General features: G+C 37.5%; 1 non-coding gene across 1 annotated transcript; it reads right to left on the bottom strand.

Moving 5' to 3' along the window:
- Positions 1-19187: 19187 nt before the first annotated feature.
- On the bottom strand, positions 19188-19317 carry LOC126019281 (small nucleolar RNA SNORA22). The gene has a single exon (XR_007499012.1). It is a non-coding gene; the product is annotated as a small nucleolar RNA SNORA22 (small nucleolar RNA).
- Between the last annotated feature and the right edge of the window lie 2540 nt (positions 19318-21857).

Below are 21857 nucleotides of genomic sequence, written 5' to 3'. Positions count from 1 at the left end.
GGCCTTGCCTTCACTCAGCTAGTTGATAGGTAGGAGTAAATGGGTCAAGCTCTCAGAAGTGTGTACAGGGCAGGCCTCTACAACATGCATCCACAACACAACTCAAGATCTCCTTTTTACTCTGTGCTGCTATATCCTCCACGGAGAAAGAAGAAAAATGGCTAGTATTGCTACAATGAATAGTCTTTTTTCAAAGAAAATTTTACCAACACACACATTTAATATGTCTTGAAATTGTCTCAAATAATCCAGGTATTCTTTCATCATCTGTTCATGGAACAGGTCAGAGTCTGGCATTTCCTTTATTGTTGTTTCAGCTGAAAGGTAAGAAAAACATGATAAGGAGTTATGGATTCTGAGAAAACTCTGAATATCATTGATGCGGAATGTTGAGCTTATGCTTCCTTTGTGCAGAGTCTCTGGAGAGGACTCTACTGTGCCAGTGATAATTAGAGAACCTAGAAGATTTCTGTCTGGAGACACATAGGCCACCCAAGACAACCTCTTCATCTTACACTTGGGCAGAATGTGAAGAGGACATATGGAGACAAACTTTTTGTTCTATTTCAGTTACATAAGTAGGGCCAGAAATGTGCTGGCTGCTTCCCCTCTTCAGATCCCTGAAAACATGTAAAGCTTATTTGGAAAAAAAGATCTAACTGAACTTCTTTATGGTAAAAGTTCTGATTACCAAGAAGTATTAATGCAAGCCCTGTACTCTGATGAGGATAGATTACAAGTAGAGGAATGGCTTTGGATTTTGATGCATTCTAGCCTCTTGAATTAATTTACCTCCTTACTAGTATTCCATACTGGAAGAAGGACTGATGCTAGTCTGGTGGGAAATATTACTTACACACATAGCAGGAAATGGCCAGAGATAATAGCAGGACAGTCAGGAACAGCTTCATAATGTTAACTCTCAGGTTGTAGAAACGGATGAACAGTCAGGAGCTGGACATAGAACCTGGATAACCTAGGGCTATTTATATCCAGGGGGCCTCCTTGGAACTGCATGTATGGACACTTATATGTCACAAATCTGGCTTCCAGCCTTCTCTTTCCTTCTTGAGTACTGATGTTATCTGCCAGCAGCAAATTTTGCCAACTCTGGTCAATATTCCCCATGCTATGCATTGGTGGATTCAACACTTCTGATTTACTGATATCAACATGTTAGCAGCTCATGAATTAAGTGAATTAAGACCAACAAAAAGGAAGCCATAGTGGTCAAAGACAGACTTTCAGACCAAAGGGTCAGCATAGAAAATGTGACAAAATCCCAATTATATGTCTAATCAATCTTGTATAAAGAAGTCCAGAACTTGATATGGAATAAATGGAGTCCCTTCAACAAATGGTGTTGGAACAATTGGATTACCATGTATAAGAGATTAAAGATAGATCCATATCTCATACCTTCCACAAAACTTAATTTAAAGTGGGTTGAATGCCTGAGATTAGACTGAATTCATAAACTTTACTGAAAAATGCATAGTGTGAAAACTCCAAGACTTAGACCTCAAAGAATTCTTTGGTAATAGGTTGCCAATGGAGAGGACTATAGAATCAAATTTAAATAAATAGTATCACATCCAACTGAAAAGATTCTGTATTGCACAAAAACATGGGATAATTCCAATAGACATTCAGCTAGTGGAAGAAAAGTTTTGAACTCAGCAGGTCTGATAAAGGGTTGCTCACTAGAATATACAAAGGACGCACAAAGTTTAACTCCTCAAATCTAAAATCCCCATAAAAATGGGGAGAGTGAACGGATACTTCTCTGAGAAAAACCAGCAGGCATATGAAAATATGCTCATCATCACTTAGTATTAGAATAATCCAAATCATGACAACTATGAGATATAGTCTTACACCAGTGTGGATAGCACATATCAAAGATACTGGGAACAAGATACTGTGTTGACACAGCTGTGGTGAGCAAGTAACTCCCATCTACTGATTGTGGGAATGCTGCTTAGTTCAATTCCAATGAAAATTGGTTTGAATTGTTCTCAGTAAACTCAACATTGAACTGCCATATGACCCAGCAACCCCAATTTTGGATATCAATCCCCATGACAGAAAAACATTGATCAAAATGATGTATACACTACACTAGTTTGAGCCACTCCGTACACTAAGAGTTGGAATCAACCTAGAGTGAATCACGGACTCAACAAACGAGTATATCATGGAGATGTGGTACATGTACACAATGGAATACTAAAGCAGTAAGGAATCATGGCAGCATGCGATTAACTGCACCATGGATGGAACTGGAAGATATTGTGTTAAATAAAGTAAGCCAGAAGAATAACTACAACATGATTTGCTTCATGAAGTATTAGAATAACTACGTGAAGAAATACAGTGGCTTACGTGGGGTTTGTCTAGAACACCCGATGCCCCAAGTTATAGTGAGAAGGAAAGGAATTGAGTGGGAGTGGAGAAAAACACATAAAATTATGGGAGATAGAGACTAAGGGGTCTCAGGTGCATCTCAGGTGGTGTTAAGAAAAGAACAAAACTAAATATCCAAGCCAGCGTCAGCAACAATGAAATTAAAAAAAAACCCAAACTTAATGAATTGAACTTTAAAAAGCACTTATTATGATGGCAGGATGGTGTGGGGGATAGTGGCATGGGATGGAATAAGAATACTGGTAGAAAGACCAATCTCACTACTGATGAGATTGTCCCTGAACATTGCATGCCTAAAACCCAAGTATGAATTACTTGGTAAAACAAAATAAAGAAATAAAAATGAAGGCACTCTTTGGGAAAGTGCTATGCATGATATACCTTTAACAACAATCTTGCAAACCACAGTGTGTAAAAGGAAAAAATAGAATGAGATAGAGGGGGTGGTCAGGAGGGAAATGGGACAAAGTGGTGGAAATGTGCACCTGTGATGGGACAGGTGTTGGGCATTGCATGACTCATAATCATTCATAGATAACTTTGTACCTAACCATATATATATATATATCTTGATAATTGAATCAAAATTCTATTTAAGAAAAGGCAGGTCCAGGGCTGAAGAGATAGCATGGAGGTAGTGTGTTTACTTTGCACGCAGAAGGATAGTGTTTCGAATCCCAGCATCTCATATGGTCCCATATGGTAGTGATTTCTGAGCATAGAGCCAGGCGTAATCCCTGAGTGCAGCCAGGTGTGACCCCCCCCCAAACAAAACAGAACGAAACAAAAAAAAAAGGAAAAAAAAAGAAAAGGCAGGTTCTCTTGGCCTTCTGAGAATTTCTTGAATCAAAAAATTGACAAGGTCTGGGCAGATCAAAAACGAAAACCAAAAAATGTTCAGTGTCGAGTCTGGCTCTAAATGTCAGTGATTACATATTTTTAAGAGAAAGGTTAACATGTTAAGTCCAAAGTCAAACAATAAAAATATCCTTATTTCCCAAGTCAAATTTATTCTGACTATAACTGGAAGAGTGAGCAAGGAAGCTTTATTTTCCAGATTATGAGCCAAGTATATTTCAGGCTTTTCTCTGGCTCTGGGCTTATCCTGTTAAGAAGAGATAATTTATTTACATGATATAATTTTATGCACTCACCTCATGATGGTTACTTTCATTTTAGATAATAAGAAATGAATGTTGGAAGTAGGGGCCTAGAAAAGTGTTGACATTGTTCCTCTACAATACGAACTGAAACTCTGACCTCCTCCTCTCAGAAGAATACCCTGACCACATGGTCCATATAACTGAATTTATTTTTTGAGATTCTCACAAACATACTTATGTGCTGTCTCCTGTTTAAAGACACCACATGGTCATATCAGTGTCCGATTTTCATCAACATTAGTATTTTTTGTTTGTTCTTATATTTTCCCCTCGCTTGGTAGTGCTTAGAGGTTACTCCTGGCTCTGAACTCAGAATTGAATCCTCGTAGTTCTTATGGAACTAGGGGTTCCAGGGATCTAAGTCAGGTGGGTCACATGAAGGTAAATGTCCTACTCTCTGTGCTTTCACTCTGGTCCCAAGTCTCCCATTATTTCTAAGTGTTATCATACATTCCTGCAACACATATGTTCCAGAGAAGCTCCTCCATTTAAAGGAATAAATTCTGAGTGCTATTACCCTGATAACTGATCTAAATGATGCCAGTGTGGTCCTGGGATCCTCTATTTACTGTTTTGGAGATATCTCCAAGAAGATACATAAAAAACTTAGAATATATTTTTCAGATTCATTGTCAGTAATTACATATATATATATGTATATATAGCATTTGTACATGCCATGCCATATATATGGCATTTGTACATGTCTATTTCTATTGATACTTCAGAATAGGGGACAATGAATTTCTTCTCTTTATCCCATTCACAAAGACTAAAGTTATAGGTTTTGCATAAGATCAATTAGACTTGAGAGTTTGTTACCATCTACAGACCCCACAAAGTAGCACATAAGGATGTATTGTTGTTATCCCTTTTCTTTCTATAGAAGTCATGGTTGAATCTTTTCTTTAAATAAAGCCAAAGTGTCAAATAATGTTTCATGACACAAGAGTATTAAAAAATCCCAGAGGAATTTTGTGTTAACAGTTAAACGGAAATAATATTTAATACATAAAATCAAATTCACACAGAGAAAAATTATTATGGTAGAGTTATTTCTTTGTGTAAGAGTGTATGAGTTCATGTCACTGTCCTAGTGCCACATCTCCCCAATAGAGTTCTCTGGACCCTCTTAGTCAGCTCTTCCACCCCTTAGTACTCTCAAGTGTGAGGTGAAAGACTTGAGATTTTCTGTATTTATTTTTATTGTATTGTATTTATTTTCTGGATTTGTTTTTATACTTTATGAACCTCATATGAGTGATTGTTATGCTATTTGACTTTATCTTTCTGACTTATTTTGCTTCGCATAATCTCCTTAGATACTTACTGTAACAAAAGGCAATGGCATCTTTTTTATTCTCCAATGGTACCTTTTTTTAAATATTCCATTGTTGATATAAATATCTTCCTTACCCACTTATTTATGATTTGATCTTGGGTTATTTCCAGAATTTGGTTCTTATAAATAGAAGTACAATGAACATAGGGAAACATTTATCTTTCTGATTATTGTTTTTTGTCATGCTTAATGATACCTATAAATAGGATTGCTGGTCTTAGGGTGGATGTATATTTGATTTTTGACATTTTCCAGAGAGGTTAAACAGAGCATAGTTATATCAACATGCAGACTACTTTATTTCCCATAGCCAATGAATATATATATATATATATATATATATATATATATATATATATATATATATATTTACTTCTTAAATGTAGGCCATTTTCACTGATGTGAAGTGACATGTCATTGTCATTTAGCTTGCATGTCAAATCAAGTCAGTGATGATGAGCACTTAAAAATTTTTTTAATAATGTTTTTATTGTGAACAAAGTGAATTACAAATCTTTCACAGTGATATTTTAGGTACATAGTAACATTGAATCAGGCACATTCCCACCACCAGTGTTGTTTTCCCTCCACCCCTGTTCCCAGCATGCATCTCATATCGGCCTCTTTTGCCCCCCACACTACTAGTATAAGTGGTCCTGAATTGTGTCTAGCTTGTTGTAGCTTGGGTATCAATTCTGTTGTCTTTGGCTTTGGATTTGGTGTTTAAGTCTTATCATTTTTAAATTTCTACTCAATGTTCATACAACTGTGTGGTCTTGATACCATCTGTGTTTATTTATTTTTTTATATTCCACAAGTGAGTGTGTCCATTGTATGTATATCTCTTCCCTCTGACTCATGATGAGCATGTTGGTCATCTGTAAGTCTTCATTGGAGAAATATCTGGTCAGCTTTTCGCTCCTTTTTTTTTTGGTTTTTGGGCCACACCCGGTGACGCTCAGGGGTTACTCCTGGCTATGCGCTCAGAAGTCGCTCCTGGCTTGGGGGACCATATGGGACGCCGGGGGATCGAACCGCGGTCCGTCTCCTAGGCTAGCGCAGGTAAGGCAGGCACCTTACCTCGAGCGCCACCGCCCGGCCCCTGCTTTTCGCTCCTCTTTAAGTTTGTGAGTTCCGTTTGTTTTCTTCACATTAACTCTTTTCATATGTAAGATGTGTGACTCTTTTCTCCCACTCAATTGGACGACTTTTAGGTTTTTTTTTTTTTTGTTTGTTTGTTTTGTTTTTTGTTTTTGGGCCACAACCGGTAATGCTCAGGGGTTACTCCTGGCTATGCGCTCAGAAGTTGCTCCTGGCTTGGGGGACCATATGGGACGCTGGAGGATCGAACTGTGGTCCGTCCTAGGCTAGCGCAGGCAAGGCAGGCACCTTACCTCTTGCGCCACCGCCCGGCCCCACGATGACTTTTAGTTTTAATGGTAGTATCTTTTATAGTACAAAAGATTTTAGTTTGATGTAATATCTATAAATTACTTGGTTACTCTTGTCTGCCAGTGAGTTGCCTTGTAAAATTATAGTGATGGCAAGATCATGAAGCACTTTCTGTTTCTTCAATATAGTTTATGGGTCTGGTTTGCCTCAAGAGAACAGTGATGATGCACAGTTTCAATTAAGAAATGAAATGGGGGGCCGGAGAGATAGCATGGAGGTAAGGCGTTTGCCTTTCATGCAGAAGGTCATTGGTTCGAATCCCAGCGTCCCATATGACTGGCAGATAGAAACATGTAGAGCAGTTCCCAGTAGAGCAACTGATTCTCTTCAATCTAAAGTCTTGGCAACACTGCTGCAGAGATGGGGTTCACAAGAGGGGTGCTATCTCCCTCTTTGTATAATCAGACTTGACTCTGGGTGGTCCTCCTCCCTCACAGAGATCTCTGTTTAAAGCAGTGATTACTTCAAAATAGTGTTGCCACTAAGGCATTTCTAAGTCTCAATGCTTATTTTCTCACTGGAGCTTCAAATACCACTGGTGCTTCTATGTCCTGCAACCCTACATGTGTCTTAGGTTCTCTTGTTCTATATAAGTTTTGTTGAAATAGAATCAAATGTCTCTGGTCATCACACTGGAACCCTTTCTTTTGGAGTGATCAGCTGTGGAAAGTATCCTCAGTCCAGAATGCACTGGGAGAATAATAGCTGACACTTGGTGTTCAACAGGGTTGTTATATATTACTATTTTTGTTGGAATTAAAAGTATGCAGAAGACATTCAACAGGTTGATTGTAGGATTGTGGATTTATTGATGAGGATGTACTAGTGGTGTTGCTGGTCATGAAACTGCTTTTACCTGTGAATATATCATCTTTTCTTTTAGCATAGCAATAGTAATTTAAAGGTTTGATTTTTTTTAAACCTCAACATATTTTCATCAATTTCCAAAGATGGAAAAGTCAGAAATGCATTCATAGTAATTTTATATGCAAAATTCTACTGTAACCTGTATGTTCATGGGTTGCCATGGATAACAGGATTTTTATTTTATGAAACTGACTGTTGACAACCTTCAAGGGAAATCCATCCCAACTGAAGGTCAGACACTACAGAATAAATGTAGTCTAGCAGAGATGTGCAGGGAATGTAATTTATTGGAAAATATATTGAAACTTTTTCATATTTTGAAGGATCCCTTGGTAATAGTAAGACAGATAAAGAGGGCTTGTTATTTGCCATATCTTGTCAACACCTGAAATGTAAAAGGAAAGAAAGGTAAGCTCAATAATTCTACTTTGGAGACAACATGCCATAGATTGTCCTTGCCAACCAGGATGCCAATGATATTTTAACTTCCTCGACACTTGGGAATGATAAAGAAATTAACAACAACAACAAAAAAAAACTTGGCATAATTTCAATGAACAATTTTACAGTACTAATACACTGGTGTAGGACCCAAGAGTCCTACTAATATTCCTGGTTTTCCCAAATAAAGCTCAGTTTTGTGATGGAAGTAGTAGGTAGCTATTAAATAGAGCAGTCCACAAATGTTCTCTGATATCTCAGGTCCAATATCATCCACATAGACTCTGAAAAAATGGTCAGGATAATTGGGGCTAGAAAGAGCCATGTGGGGTGGGTGTTTGCCTTGCATGTGGCTGACACTGTTTTGATTCCTATACTCCTATAGGGTCACCAAAGCTCAACAACAGTGATTTCTGAATGCAGAGCCTGGAGCATACCCTGAGCATCACTGGATGTGGCACAAAAACTAAAAGATGTTTAGGAATGAGAACGTGAGAGAGATGGAATGATGGGATGCTCTGCTTTTAGCATGGAACTGGATTCTGAGATACATGTGTTTCTCAATAACATGATTTGGCATTCCACATTTAACATAGAACCAGGTGTTCCCTTCTAGAGCGGTGTGTTAATGCCTCAGGACTTCCTGAGCATCTGAGAATATGGTCATGCCTAATGCTCTGTGCAGCCTTCACTGAGATAGCTGATAGGTAGGTGTAATTTTCCCATATGCCCAGTAAAAATGCACCACACTATTAGAAGATAGCACAGGGCAAGCCTCTACACTCTACCCACAGCACAAACCAAGATCTTTTTTCTCCCCTGTAGCTGCTAAACTTTTTATCCTTTCAGAATAAAGAAAAGAATGACCAATATTCCTGCAATAAACAGTCTTTTTTCCAAATAATTTTTGTCAACACAAACCTTCATAATCATTATTGGAGCTAGGTATGCATTCCATAGGACAAAGTCTTCCTTTTCTTTTGACATTAATTTTGCTGAATAGGAAGAAAAGGAAATACAGAGCATCAGGAAGTTCTTGAGTTCTTAGAAAACTCTGGGCATCACTGATGCAGAACCTTGAGAAGAACACATCAGTGGGAACAAGAGACCTAGAAAATCTACTAATGGGAGACACACAAACAACATGAGACAACACTTGTCAACTCACACCTGGAAAGAGAAAATCTAATAGTGTCCAATAGTTATATCCTTGCATGTTACTTATTGCTCTTTTCTCATTCTCAATCTGAATTGTTGTTGCATCTACTCATGATGACTGTTTCAAAGACTGATTGTGAAGAGGATACATGAAGACATAAACTTTTGATTTATTTTAGTGAAATGAACATGGCTAGAGCTGTGTTTCATACACAAATCTCCCAGGCCTGCTTCTACCTTGAATATTACAGATAAGGATAGAGGCCTGTTTGGAATAATTGTCAAAATGAAGTAATTAATGTGAAAGTTCTTATTTCCCAGAAGTAATAATACAAATATGGTTCTTTGATGGGGATGGATCACAAGTAGAAGAAAGGTTTTGGACTTTGATCAAATCAAAGCCTCTTGAATTTATTTGCCTACTTTCAGAATCTCTGTTTTGGAAATAGAAGGACTGATGCTAAACTGATGGGAAAAAGTACTCACAATGGTAGCAGGAAAAGCCCAATATGACCAGCAAGAGAAACAGGAACAGGCTCTTGATTATATGGCTTTTATCTGTCAACTTGTAGTAAAGAATGAGCAGTCAGGAAATGGACTCAGAACCTGGGTAACTCACAGCTATTTGTACCCAGGGTGCCTCTCTGGTAATGCTCACATGGACACATATATTACACAAATCTGAATTTCAGACCTCTCATTTTTGAGTATTGTTGTCATCTGCCAGCAGCACAGACTGCTAATTCTGGGTCAGTATCCCCCATAATAGCCATTGCTAGAATCAGTACTTCTGCATTATTGAAATAACCCTGTTTACAGGTTGTGAACAAACAATGAATTACCTAAAATTTTAAATTGTTCTCTGTTCATTTGCTATTACTGATCTATGAAATCTTGAATAATGAGGTGGCAATACCAAAGGGAACAAGTGAAACAACCAACAGGTTGAACTATACCTAATTGTTTATGTATTGCATGTCGTGGCAGATCATGTTACAAGATGTCACTAAAAGGAAGAGAAATTTAAGAAATGGAGCCCATCCCTGAGGATCCTGATGTTAAGGAAATTTTCTCTTATAAAGTTGTCACTGACTCACTGTATTCTATATGTTCTATGTTAATGGTATATGTTCCTATTTAGTGTAGAATTTGATCAGCTGTCTCTGCTTTCACACTGGAATTTAGTTAGTCACTCGCTGAACTTGGGTTCAAGCTCAGTGCTGGCATTTTTGTGTTGTGATACTTCAATAGTTTCTCACCTTTGAGCCTTCTTTTCCCCATAAATAGTAAGTTTGATAATAGTGTTTCTCCTCACAGAAATTTTGTTAGTAACAGTGAATTAAGACCAAATACAAAAGAAGCTATAGTGGTCAAAGGCAGAGTTTTACCAATAGGTTAGAATACCATATCCAGTTACAAAATCCCAAGTATATGGTCATTTAATCTTTGGTAAAGGAGTCACAAACTTAAAATGGAATATAGATAGTCTCTTAAACAAATGGTTTTGAAACAATAAATATCCACATGTAATACATTAACAATAGATTCATATCACATACCTTCAGCAAAAGTCAATCCATTTAAAATGAATTAAATACTTTGAGATTAGACCAGAATTCTTAAAGTTTACTGAGGAAAACATAGGGTGATTACTCCAAGACTTAGATCTCAAAGAACTCTTTGATGATAAGATGCTAGTGGCAAGTACTGTAGAATAAAATCAATAAATAGGACTATATCAAATTAAAACTTTTCTTCATGACAAAAGAAACATGGGCTAAATGGAGAAGTGATGTCTAAGCAGAGAAATTTTTTCACTCAACAATCAGATAAATGTTTGATAACCATGTGTACAAAATACTCCCAAAGGTTATCTCCACAAACTCTAAAATCCCATGAAAAAGTGGGGAGAGAAAATAAACAGACACTTCTCTGAGGAATACCAAATAATGGCCAGCAGACACATGATAAAATGCTTATAATCAGGTAACATTAAGGAAATTCAAATCAATACAACTGTGAGATATCATCTTACACCAGTGAGGATGGAACATCAAAAACCCTGGGAACAGTCTGTGTTGGCAAGGCTGTTGTGAAAAAGGAATTTCATCCACTGCTGGTGAAAATTCTGCTAGTTCAACCACTATGGAAAATGATTTGGAGATTTTTTAAAAAACCCAAAATTGAGCTGCCATAAGGCTCAGCAATCCTAGTTTGGGTTATCTATCCCCAGGACAGAAATATGTTACTTTAAAAGAGTTTATAAACTCCACTATTTAAGCACTCAATACAATAGCTAAGTTGGAATGAATCTAAATTGGACCATGTATTCAACAGATGAGTATATCATAGAGACCTGGTACATATACACAATGGAATAGTATATAGTGATAAAGAATGATGCCATCATGCAATTTCCTTTACCATTGTTTGAACTGGAAGATATTTTATTAAATATAGTAAGCTAGAAAAAGGATAAATATATGATATCTCTTATATGAGTCATTAAAATAACTACCTAAAGAAATGCAATGGCTTAAATGGGTTTGTCTTGAACACCCTTGTCCCATGTTATAGTGCGGAGAAGGAAAGAAATTGAGAGGAGAAAGACACATGAAGTAATGGGAGACAGAAGCTAATGAATTTCAGGTGTATTGGTGGTTAAGAAAGGACAAAATTAAATATCCAAGCCAGTTTCAACAACAATAAAATCATGACACCCAATGTCGATCAACCAATCTTTATTTATATTTTAATTTAGAAATTAAAAAGACACCCCTCTTCACCAGTGCAATATTCCCATCATCAAGGTCCCTGATCTCCCTCCTCTTCCCTCACCTGTTTTTGAGACAGACATTCTACTTCTCTAACTCATTAACATTATCATCATATATGTCAGTGTATTTATTTTTCTAACTGCATTCACTACTCTTTGTAGTGAGCTTCATATCGAGAGTTGGTCCCTCTTGCCATTATTTTTATTGTCTCTGGCATTATTATAATAATGTCTTTAATTTGTTTAAAACCTATAGATAAATGAGACTATTCTGTATCTCTCTCTGACCTATTTCACTCAGCATAATAGATTCCATATCTACCACATTAGGAAAATTTCATGACTTCATCTCTGTTGATGGCTGCATAATATTTCATTTGTATATGTACCACAGTATCTTTAGCTCATCACCTGTTGATCAACCAATCTTTAAAAGGCACTGTTATAATGGCTGAATGATTTTGGGGGATAGTGGCATGGGGCAGACTGAGTTTATTGGTAAATAGAGGTCATGAAACATTATATGCCTAAAACAACTGTGAATAAATAGATCAATGACAACGGTTTAAATAAAATAATTACAAAAATAAGACTCTGGCAAAGTGATCTGCATGATATTCCTTCAACATAAATATTGCAAACTACAGTGCCTAAAAGGAAAAAACAGAGAAAGAGAGGGAGCATGGATTTCAGGGATGTATGGTCAAGGTGGTGGAAATGTGCATTGGTGAAGGGACAGATTTTGGACATTGCATTACTGATATTCAGTCATAGATGAATTTTAAACTCACAGTGTATCTCTTGATAATTCAACTAAGATTTATTTAAAAAAAAAGAAAGGTCTTCTTGGGAGTCGGATTGATAGCACAGCATTAGGGCATTTGCCTTGCACGCGGCTTTTCTAGAAAGAACCTTGGTTCAATCTCCCAGCATCCCATACTGTCCCCAGATTTCTGAGCGTATAGTCAGGGGGTAAACCTGGAGTGTGGAGTGGTCCAAAAGAACAACAACAACAACAAAACCAAAACATCATCTTGGCCTTCTGACAAGTGCTTGACAGCGACCCACTAAAATAAACAATCAATCGAGCAAATACAAAAACATATAATCAGATCATAAATCAAAGGGAAGAATATGTTCAGCATGTGCCTGCCTTAAATGTTAGTGATTATGTGTTTGTAACAGGAAGAAAAAACATACTAAGTGAAAAGTCAAACAATAGAAATCACCCTATTTCCCATCAAATGGATTCTGAATGTCACTGCATTGTGAGCATGGAAGTTTTATTTTCCTGAACATGAACAGAGTATGCTTCAGTTTTTTGTTTTGTTTTGTTTTGTTTTGGGCCACACCCGGCGGTGCTCAGGGGTGACTCCTGGCTGTCTGCTCAGAAATAGCTCCTGGCAGGCACGAGGGACCATATGGGACACCGGGATTCGAACCAACCACCTTTGGTCCTGGATCGGCTGCTTGCAAGGCAAGTACCACTGTGCTATCTCTCCGGGCCCACTATGCTTCAGTTGTATCTCTGACAACATGGGCTATTCTCTTACAGAGATCATTCGTTTCATTTAATTATTTTTTTTGCTCACACCTCATTACTGTCACTTTCCTTTCAGATAATAAACATTGAATGTTGTAAGTAGGGGCCTAGAAAAGTGTTGACATTGTTTTTCAGCAAAACAAACAGGAACTCTTGCCTCTTGTTCTCAGCAGGAGATACCTTGACCACATCACTCCATTTGACTAAATTCATTTTCTGAGATTATAACTGACACATTTACATGCTATATTTGGCTTATAGATACATTGTAACACTAGGGTACTACCACAGTGAACCACTCTGGTCACTCACGTTATTATTTTTTATTCTCTTTTGGGGGGGCAGATCCTGTAGTGCTCATGAGTTACCCCTTGCTCTGTACTCAGGAATTACTCCTGTTGATATTGGGGACCCAACCAGCCAAAGGGGCTAGAGATGCTGTGTGGATGAGGACTCATCCAACACATAGACTTTATACTTTTGTTCTACAACTGGCACTTGAACACAGACACAGGACATGAGAACCTGAGAAGACCCCCAATGATGGTCAGTGCCTTGACCCTCTGGTGGCTAATTATGACCTTTTTGAAAGAGACTGAGAATGTAGAGTCCAGATTGTAGGTGCACATTGCTCCTGATCTGAAAATTGCAGAGACCCCTTCAAGAGGATAAACACAACATGATATCTCTTATACGAGGTATTAAAATAACTACCTGAAAAAATGCAATGACTTAAATGGGGTTTGTTTAGAACACTCTGTATCCCGTGTTATACTGAGGAGAAGGAAATAAATTGAGAGGAAGAGGAGAAAGACATGAATGAAGTGATGGCAGATAGGGGCTAAAAGGTTTCAGGTGTATTGGGTGGTGTTAAGAAAAGACAAAATAAAATATGCAAGCCAACATCAACAACAATGAAATCATGAAACCCAATCTTGGTCAACCAATCTTTATTTTTTTATTCAGTCATAAAACGAGCACCCCCTTTCACCAGTGCAACATTCCCATCACCAATGTCTCTAATCCCTCCCCTACATATTCCAGAAGGCATTCTACTTCTCTTACTCACTAACAATGTCACCATAGTTGTCAGTGTAGTTATTTCTCTAAGTGCATTCAGCACTCATTGTTGTGAGCTTCATATTTTGAGCTGGTTCTTCTAGGCCTCATCTCTATGTCTCTGGGCATAATTACGATAATGTCTTTTATTTTTCTTAAAACTCATAGATGAATTTCTGTCTCTCTTCCTCTGACTTATTTTACTCAGCTTAATAGATTCCATGTATCTCCATGTATAGGAAAATTTCATGACTTCATTTCTCCTGATGGCTGCTTAATATGCCATTGTGTATATGCATTGCTGTTTCTTTAGCCATTCATCTGTTGATCAACCAACCTTTAAAAGGCACCCTTATGATGGCAGAATGGTTTTGGGACATAGAGACATGTGACGAACTATGATTATTGGTAGAAAGAGGTGGTGGGATTGGCCTTGAAACATTGTATGCCTAAAACAAGTATAAATAAGTTGATCAATGACAATGGTTTAAATAAAAAAATTAAAAAGAGAAGACTCTGATAAAGTGATATGCATGATATATCTTATGCAGCAATATTCCAAACCACAGTGCCTAAAATGAAAAAACAGAAAAAGAGAGAGGGGGCAGGCTGCTGGGATAATAGGGACAAGGTGGTGGAAATGTGCATTGAAGGGACAGGTTTTGGACATTACATTACTGATACTCTGTCATGAATGTCTTTGTAATTCACAATGGATCTCTCTTTTATTGGTGGGGGTGGCACACCCGGTGACACTTAGGGGTTACTCCTAACTCTAAGTTCAGAAATTGCTCCTGGGTTGGGGGACCATATGGGATGCCGGGGGTTTGAACCACAGTCTATCCTAGGCTAACACCAGCAAGGCAGATTCCTTACTGCTCCATGCCACTGTTCTGTCCACACATAGTGTATCTTTTGATAATTTAATTAAAATTAATTTGAAAAGAAAGATCCTTTTGGCCTTCTGAGAACAGGATGACAGCAACCCACTAAAATAAACTAACAAGTGAGTGAATACAAAAGAATATAATCAGATAAAAAAAACCAAAAGGAAGAAACTGTTCAGCATTGTGCCTGTCCTAAATGTCAGTGATAATGTGTTTATACAAGAAAGAAAAAATATACTAAGTTAAAAGTCAAACAATAAAAATCACCTTATTTTCCATTTAATGCATTCTGAAAGTCACTGGCAGAGTGAGCATGGAAGCTTTATTTTCCAGAATAGAAACAGAGTATACTTCATCCTTTTTTTATATAATAATTTTTATTTTGACCAAACTGGATTACAAATCTTTCACAGTAATATTCTAGGCACATAATGATATTGAATCAGGTCCATTCCCACCACCAATGTTGTCCTCCCACCACCCCTGTTCCCAGCATGCATCCCATATCCCCCTCCTTTACTCCCTGGGCTGCTAGTATAAGTGGTTCCCTCTGTATATAGCTTGTTGTAGATTGGGTATCTGCGACCCCCCAGGACCCCTGCCCGCAGGAGAATTGGGGAGTCATGAAGTTATTCGTGAGTCACGAAGAGGATCCGACCTGAAATGAAAAGAGGGGCTGGGAAAATAATGAGACTCAAGGCGAGGGTCCGATCAAGAGTCCACTTTAATGAGGGAGAAACAAGCTTATATACCATGAGCAAAACAAAGAAGGTAGGGAGTGGTAATTTTCCACAGGAACATTCTGTTTTTCAAAGTTAAAGTTTACAGAGCTATTATCTTTTAACCACAAATTAAACGTTGTTTTTCAGCTAGGTCCCTTGCAACAGAGTTTCAGATCTAGCCTTAACTCAAGCCTGTTTACACATATCTTTACTGAAGCATATTGTAGTTTATGCTTAATCCCTTTTCTATTAGGTCCAGGGGGGAGGAAGTGCAGGCATCAGAGACTCCATTTTGCTCTCTAACTGAAGGGCCTCCAACAATTCCCCCTTTCTAGTATAGAAAAAATGATGGGTGGAAAGATTGTCTTAGGCTATCTGGCGGGCTCTCAGCGTCAGCACCCCTATTTGGGAAATTGGCTTGGGGAGCACGCAAGACAGTTCTTGCTTTAGTACATGTAGGCTAGAATGCCCTACCCCTATAGCCTGCGCGTGACTTTTACTTTGCTCAATTATGGCGGGGTGTGCTACTGACTACTGACACCAGACTATTCCTGTCGTAGGCATTACCACAGCCGCGAGAGGAATGATTTCTTGCGTTTAGCAAGCTGTTCTAATTCCTCAAGTCCAGTTCATGGGAAGCCTTGCCTTCTATCTCGGTATTATCAGTTAGATGGGGTTCTTGCTCTTGCTGTTGGAGCTGTTGATAATGAATGCCCACAGAGCGTTTGGTAGCCTCGTCTACCTGGGATTTTACAAAGCCAGTTAAGCAGTGAAATGCCCATGGACCAAAAGAAATGAGCAGCATAAAGCCAATAAATGGGCCAAGCAAACTGGGCAGTAAGGTAGACATCCATGGGGTGGTAGAAAACCAGTTTTTATACCAGGACTCACTTTGGTCTAGATTTCTTTTTGTCTCTGCCAAACTTTGTTCTACTCTTCTGATACTGTCTTTAACCAAACCGGGTTTGTCCTTAAAAAAGTAACATTCTTCCTTAAGCGCAGCACAGACTCCCCCTACTTCAAAAACGCAAGGTCGAGACCACGTCTGTTTTGCTGCACTATTTCAGCTAAGGAACCAACAGTTTGTTCTAAGTAGTCTAAACCTTTTTTAAGTTCTTCAACGTCCCTAATAAAAGTTCTGGTTAAAACATTAACAGCTTCTTGGGTGTGAACTAAGGAATAAATTCCTGTGGCAGCGCCAGCAACACCTAAGCCTAACACCAAGGCAAGAGTGAGTGCAGTTACAAGTTTTCTTTTGCACCTGGAAAGGGCAAGGGAGGTATCCTTATGAGGCAATAAATCTGATTCAGGGCTGACAGTTAATTTAGGCATTAAAACAACCAATACACAATAATCCTTATGCTGGAGAAAAATATCAGAAACAATATGGGGAGATAAACCCGAGGAACAAGCAAAAAATGTTAAATTGGGAGCAAGTATAACCTGAAAAGATGAATTAACAACATGAGTTTGCTTACAAATTTCAATAAGGGGAATAGGGGGAAGCATATTGGGTCCCAAAAGGCAAAGTTCAATTCCCACCACTTGTTTCAAAGTCATGCCATGGTGTTGAGGCTCCATACATCATCACAGAAGGTTGGTATTGTTGGTGAAGTGAGGCAGTCCAAAGGCAGCAATTCCTTCATAGAATGGTAGGATGGGTGGCAGGAGGGGTGACAGGCTCTTTTGAGATGGATGAAGACAGGACTGCGGGAGGCTGTGGGAGGTTTATAAAGAAACTGCTTGGCAGGAGGCAAAATGGTTACTTGGGGTTTTTTTACAATAAAATTTTTCATGAATTTAATTCTTCATATAAAAATAGGAATTTACTTAGTCTTCTGGCCTTGGTTTACAGGCAGAAGACACTAGCAATTTATTTTACACAAATTATTTTTGAATATCAAGGGAATGCCTCCTGACTTCTGTCAGACTTCAGCATTCAAAAAAAATTATAATTAACAATCACCAATTTTTCAAAAACTTTTAAACTGCACCTAAATGATTTTTCTTAAACTTCTTAGTTATTATCTTAAAGCTAGATGCTTCTCTCTCTAGCCACATATTCATATTTTTCTGGCCTTAACTAACACATAGCAGGAAAGGTGGGTGATTGCAAAATCCAGAAATTCTCCAGGGAAAATTTATCCCTGATGGCCATTGAGAAATCTGGGGTTTATCATCCCCTACACCCTCTGCCATGTTCTCAGAAGAACAAAGCCAGCTTAACACATACCTTTTAACACATGATCTTTATTTGCAGGATGCCACAGTCTGTCAGCTGCCAAATGACCAGACTTGACCAAGTTATGAAAAAATTAATTGAAATCTCAAAAATGGATAAGGCTTTGAAAATTGTATTTATCATAAAATGTAGAGATAACGAATAAACAGACAAAACAAACAACACTAAACACAACATTTTATACTCGTGGCCACTTTCATTCATCACAATACACACATGAACAGACAAAAGGATTGATCCAAAACTTACATTAGAAAAATTGACCCGGGTAAAATTGGACAAGCGCTTTTCAATATTTAGCCAGCATTTGTAGAAAAACTTTTTCAGTTTTTAGAAGTACTTAATGTAGATGGAGTGGAACTTTGCTGAAAATAAGTTTTAAGATTTAGATTTAGCACAAAACATTTTTAAAACAATTCTAATTAATAACATTAAGTAAACATTAATTAATAACATTAAGTAAAATGGTTAGTAAGCAGTTAAATTTTTTTAAGTAAAATGGTTAATGAGCACTGTAGAAGGAGTCTTCACTTTGAAGTATGATATCTGCTGTAAATGAATGGGTTTCCTTTAAATTACTTTCATAGTAGAACAGTAAGACAGCTGCAATAAAGTGTTAAAATTTTTATGATTAAACACAAGAGCATGAACTATGATTATTAAAGGTATGAAAAACTGACTTTAAAAAGAAACAAACAACTGTTCCTACTTCAAAAACTTCAAGTGAATAATTTGTAAAAAATATTATATACCAAATTAACAAAATAGATCATTATAAAATATAGTTAAAGACATCTGATGCATTTCCACACCTAGAGCTTAAGACCAAAATTATATTTGATACTTGTCAACCTGCTTGTAAAATTTAATTACTTTTATAATGTTACTCATAAAATTAAATATATATATATATATATTTTTTAGTTTTTGGGCCACACCTGGTAACGCTCAGGGGTTACTCCTGGCTATGCGCTCAGAAGTTGCTCCTGGCTTGGGGGACCATATGGGACACCGGGGGATCGAATCACGGTCCATCCAAGGCTAAAATATATATATATTTTCATCAATACTAGATCTCTTCACTTTGACACAAATATACAGATTTGTATAATGTGCTGACTTTCTGAATACACTTAAGAGGATAGTTCTTTCAATGCAGAGGTAAAGAGCAACCATTGCTGTAGCACAAAATTAAAACTGAGGGTACTATAAAGCACACCTGGGTGTTCACTGTACAATAAAATTAACTATATTATTTAAAAAGGCTAACCACATCATTTTCCACATAATTTTTTAAATACCTTAAAAATCAAAATAAATTTTCTAATAGAAATATAAAAGACTCAAATTTTAATACTTGTGTGTCTGTTTGAATTTTAAAACACCAAAAGGTTTATCTTTTACCGATATTTTGTTATTACCAGTCAAGTGACAGAATTATGACCTTGCTCTAAAATTTCTGAGAGGCATGAACAAAGGGAGTTTATTGCTCTTATCTCCTGTTGCTTTTTCTGTCTAGAGAATTTTTGAACCCTTACAGACCTGAATTTAGAAGGTTTTCTAATTTCCAATGTTTTAATAAGTACAACACCCAATGCACAAAACTTAATTACACAAATGCTTTTAGAAAAGGCACACTTATGCCACATAATTTAATTCACAAACTTCACAATTATTTGAGTCTCTTATGAGACACAACAAAATTCTGACAATAATTGTCACTATAAATTCCACATGAACAGTTTCTGAATCTTTTTAATTCTACCTCCGCCACTTTCTGCCATATTTAGCAGAGCAATCAAACTTGTAACCACAAAGACACACACAGGCTAGCACTATTTCTGCTGAACTTAAGCCAAATTTTACCAACTTTAAGAGAGAAGTGATATTTTTTTCTCCAAAATTTTTGTCTGCATTTTGACTACACAGAAACTTACTGTCTTAAATACAGGTATAGAATATGCCACATATACACTACCTCTGCATAGATTAAAGGGCTTATTATAACATTTTTGAACACTTTTAAAACCTCATAATTTTACCAACTGTGGTCTTTATCTTAGAAAAATATTTTAGGGCTGCATTCCTACCCAAAGGGATGGGGGTGGCTAGCTTATCGGGATCTTAAAGAAAAATAGACCTTGAGTGAGTTGGGGGTATATGGCCTCTCCCTTGAGCAGGACCAGGACTTTATCTTACTGTTTGTGCTGACCTGAGGTCTTGATATTCAAAATGAGAACTTTTAAGACCAGGAGGTAGGGGGTACCTTGTTGTCACTGGCTTGCGACTCTTTTTCTCTTCACATGCATCTTTTAAAAAACTGTATAAACTTATTTGCTGAATAATGAATATCAATTATAGTAATCCCCTAAAATATTTACATACACAACAATTCCCCCATTTGTTTTTAGTAAACAAACAATATTGTCTACAATTATTAAAGGAAAAATTAGTCAATAATAAAAGAGCGGCTGTTTGCATAAGCGCATCACAGGAAAATGTAAAGAAAAACTTCTAACTTAAACACAGGGTGTCTAAAACCAGAAACATGTAACAAGGAATCAACTACAAGCTCCTGAGAAGATAAATCTAAGACGTACATAGATCTTTCGAAGAGACACCAGAAAGGTTGTGTAGCAGGCAAGAAGAAGCACCTTTTCTTTATTTGTTGTTGTTGTTATGTAAATATTTTAGGGGATTACTATGTTACTCACCCTAAACTGATTGGTGATTGTGCCCTACCCTAGGGTGTGACCTGGCATTCTGCCCCCACCCTAGGATAGTACCTGATTCTGCTTCCACCATTGGTTGGTATCTGATCCCACCATTGGGTGGTACCTGATTCTGGGGGATAAAAAACGAGGGTCTGTGGAAGGCCAGGGCTTTTTGGCTGGAACTGAAGCTGAGTCTTTGTTTTTTTTTTTTTTTTTTTTTTGGTTTTTGGGCCACACCCGTTTGACGCTCAGGGGTTACTCCTGGCTATGCGCTCAGAAATCGCCCCTGGCTTGGGGGAACCATATGGGATGCCGGGGGATCGAACCACTGTCCGTTCCTTGGCTAGCACTTGTAAGGCAGGCACCTTACCTCCAGCGCCACCGCCCGGCCCCGAAGCTGAGTCTTTGGACTTCAGTCTTGTCCACCGAATAAAGCTAATATTTCCACGAGCCTGACTGTCTGCGAGCTGTTTACCCGCCGCCGTTTCACCTCAGAACCGTCGGCTAGACAGGGTGGCAGACGTGTGCTCCGAGCTGGAAGAGAAAGGCCTCATTCTCCATCCCTCCATCAGTCAACCTCTTCAGGGGCTGACTTACTACAGTTTTGACCTGAGCTATTATCCCAGGCAAGACTTTTTCTTGTAGATTTTTGTACCAAGCAAAACTAAGACAGATGACATTATGGAAGAGAAAAAAACAAAAATAAAATGAAAATATAAAAAATTATATATATATAACTCACATATATAAAGGAAAAAAATAAATAAAAAGTTTAAAAAGAGGTAATTAAGGGAACAGTGATGCAGGAGACAACTTTGCATTTGGGGATAAATAGGTTAACAGGTAAAATTATATATTTTATAAATTATAAAATTGTAAAATTATATATTGTATAAATCTTAAACTTGTAAAAAATATAGGCTTCCCATTGTCTTTTGAGATATTCTTGTGGGGGTGGAATCAAGCGCACATTTTCATTACACACTCTGGTCTTGTTGAGTTTGAGGAATGATTCGTGGCATAAAGGGCTCGGATAGAATTCTTGCACTGAGGGTCCTTCTGGA

The sequence above is a fragment of the Suncus etruscus genome, chromosome 9 (assembly GCF_024139225.1).
Source record: "Suncus etruscus isolate mSunEtr1 chromosome 9, mSunEtr1.pri.cur, whole genome shotgun sequence".
In the NCBI taxonomy this organism is placed as follows: domain Eukaryota; kingdom Metazoa; phylum Chordata; class Mammalia; order Eulipotyphla; family Soricidae; genus Suncus; species Suncus etruscus.
The sequence above is the reverse complement of the archived record's forward strand: the minus strand, read 5'-3'. Positions and strand labels throughout refer to the sequence as shown.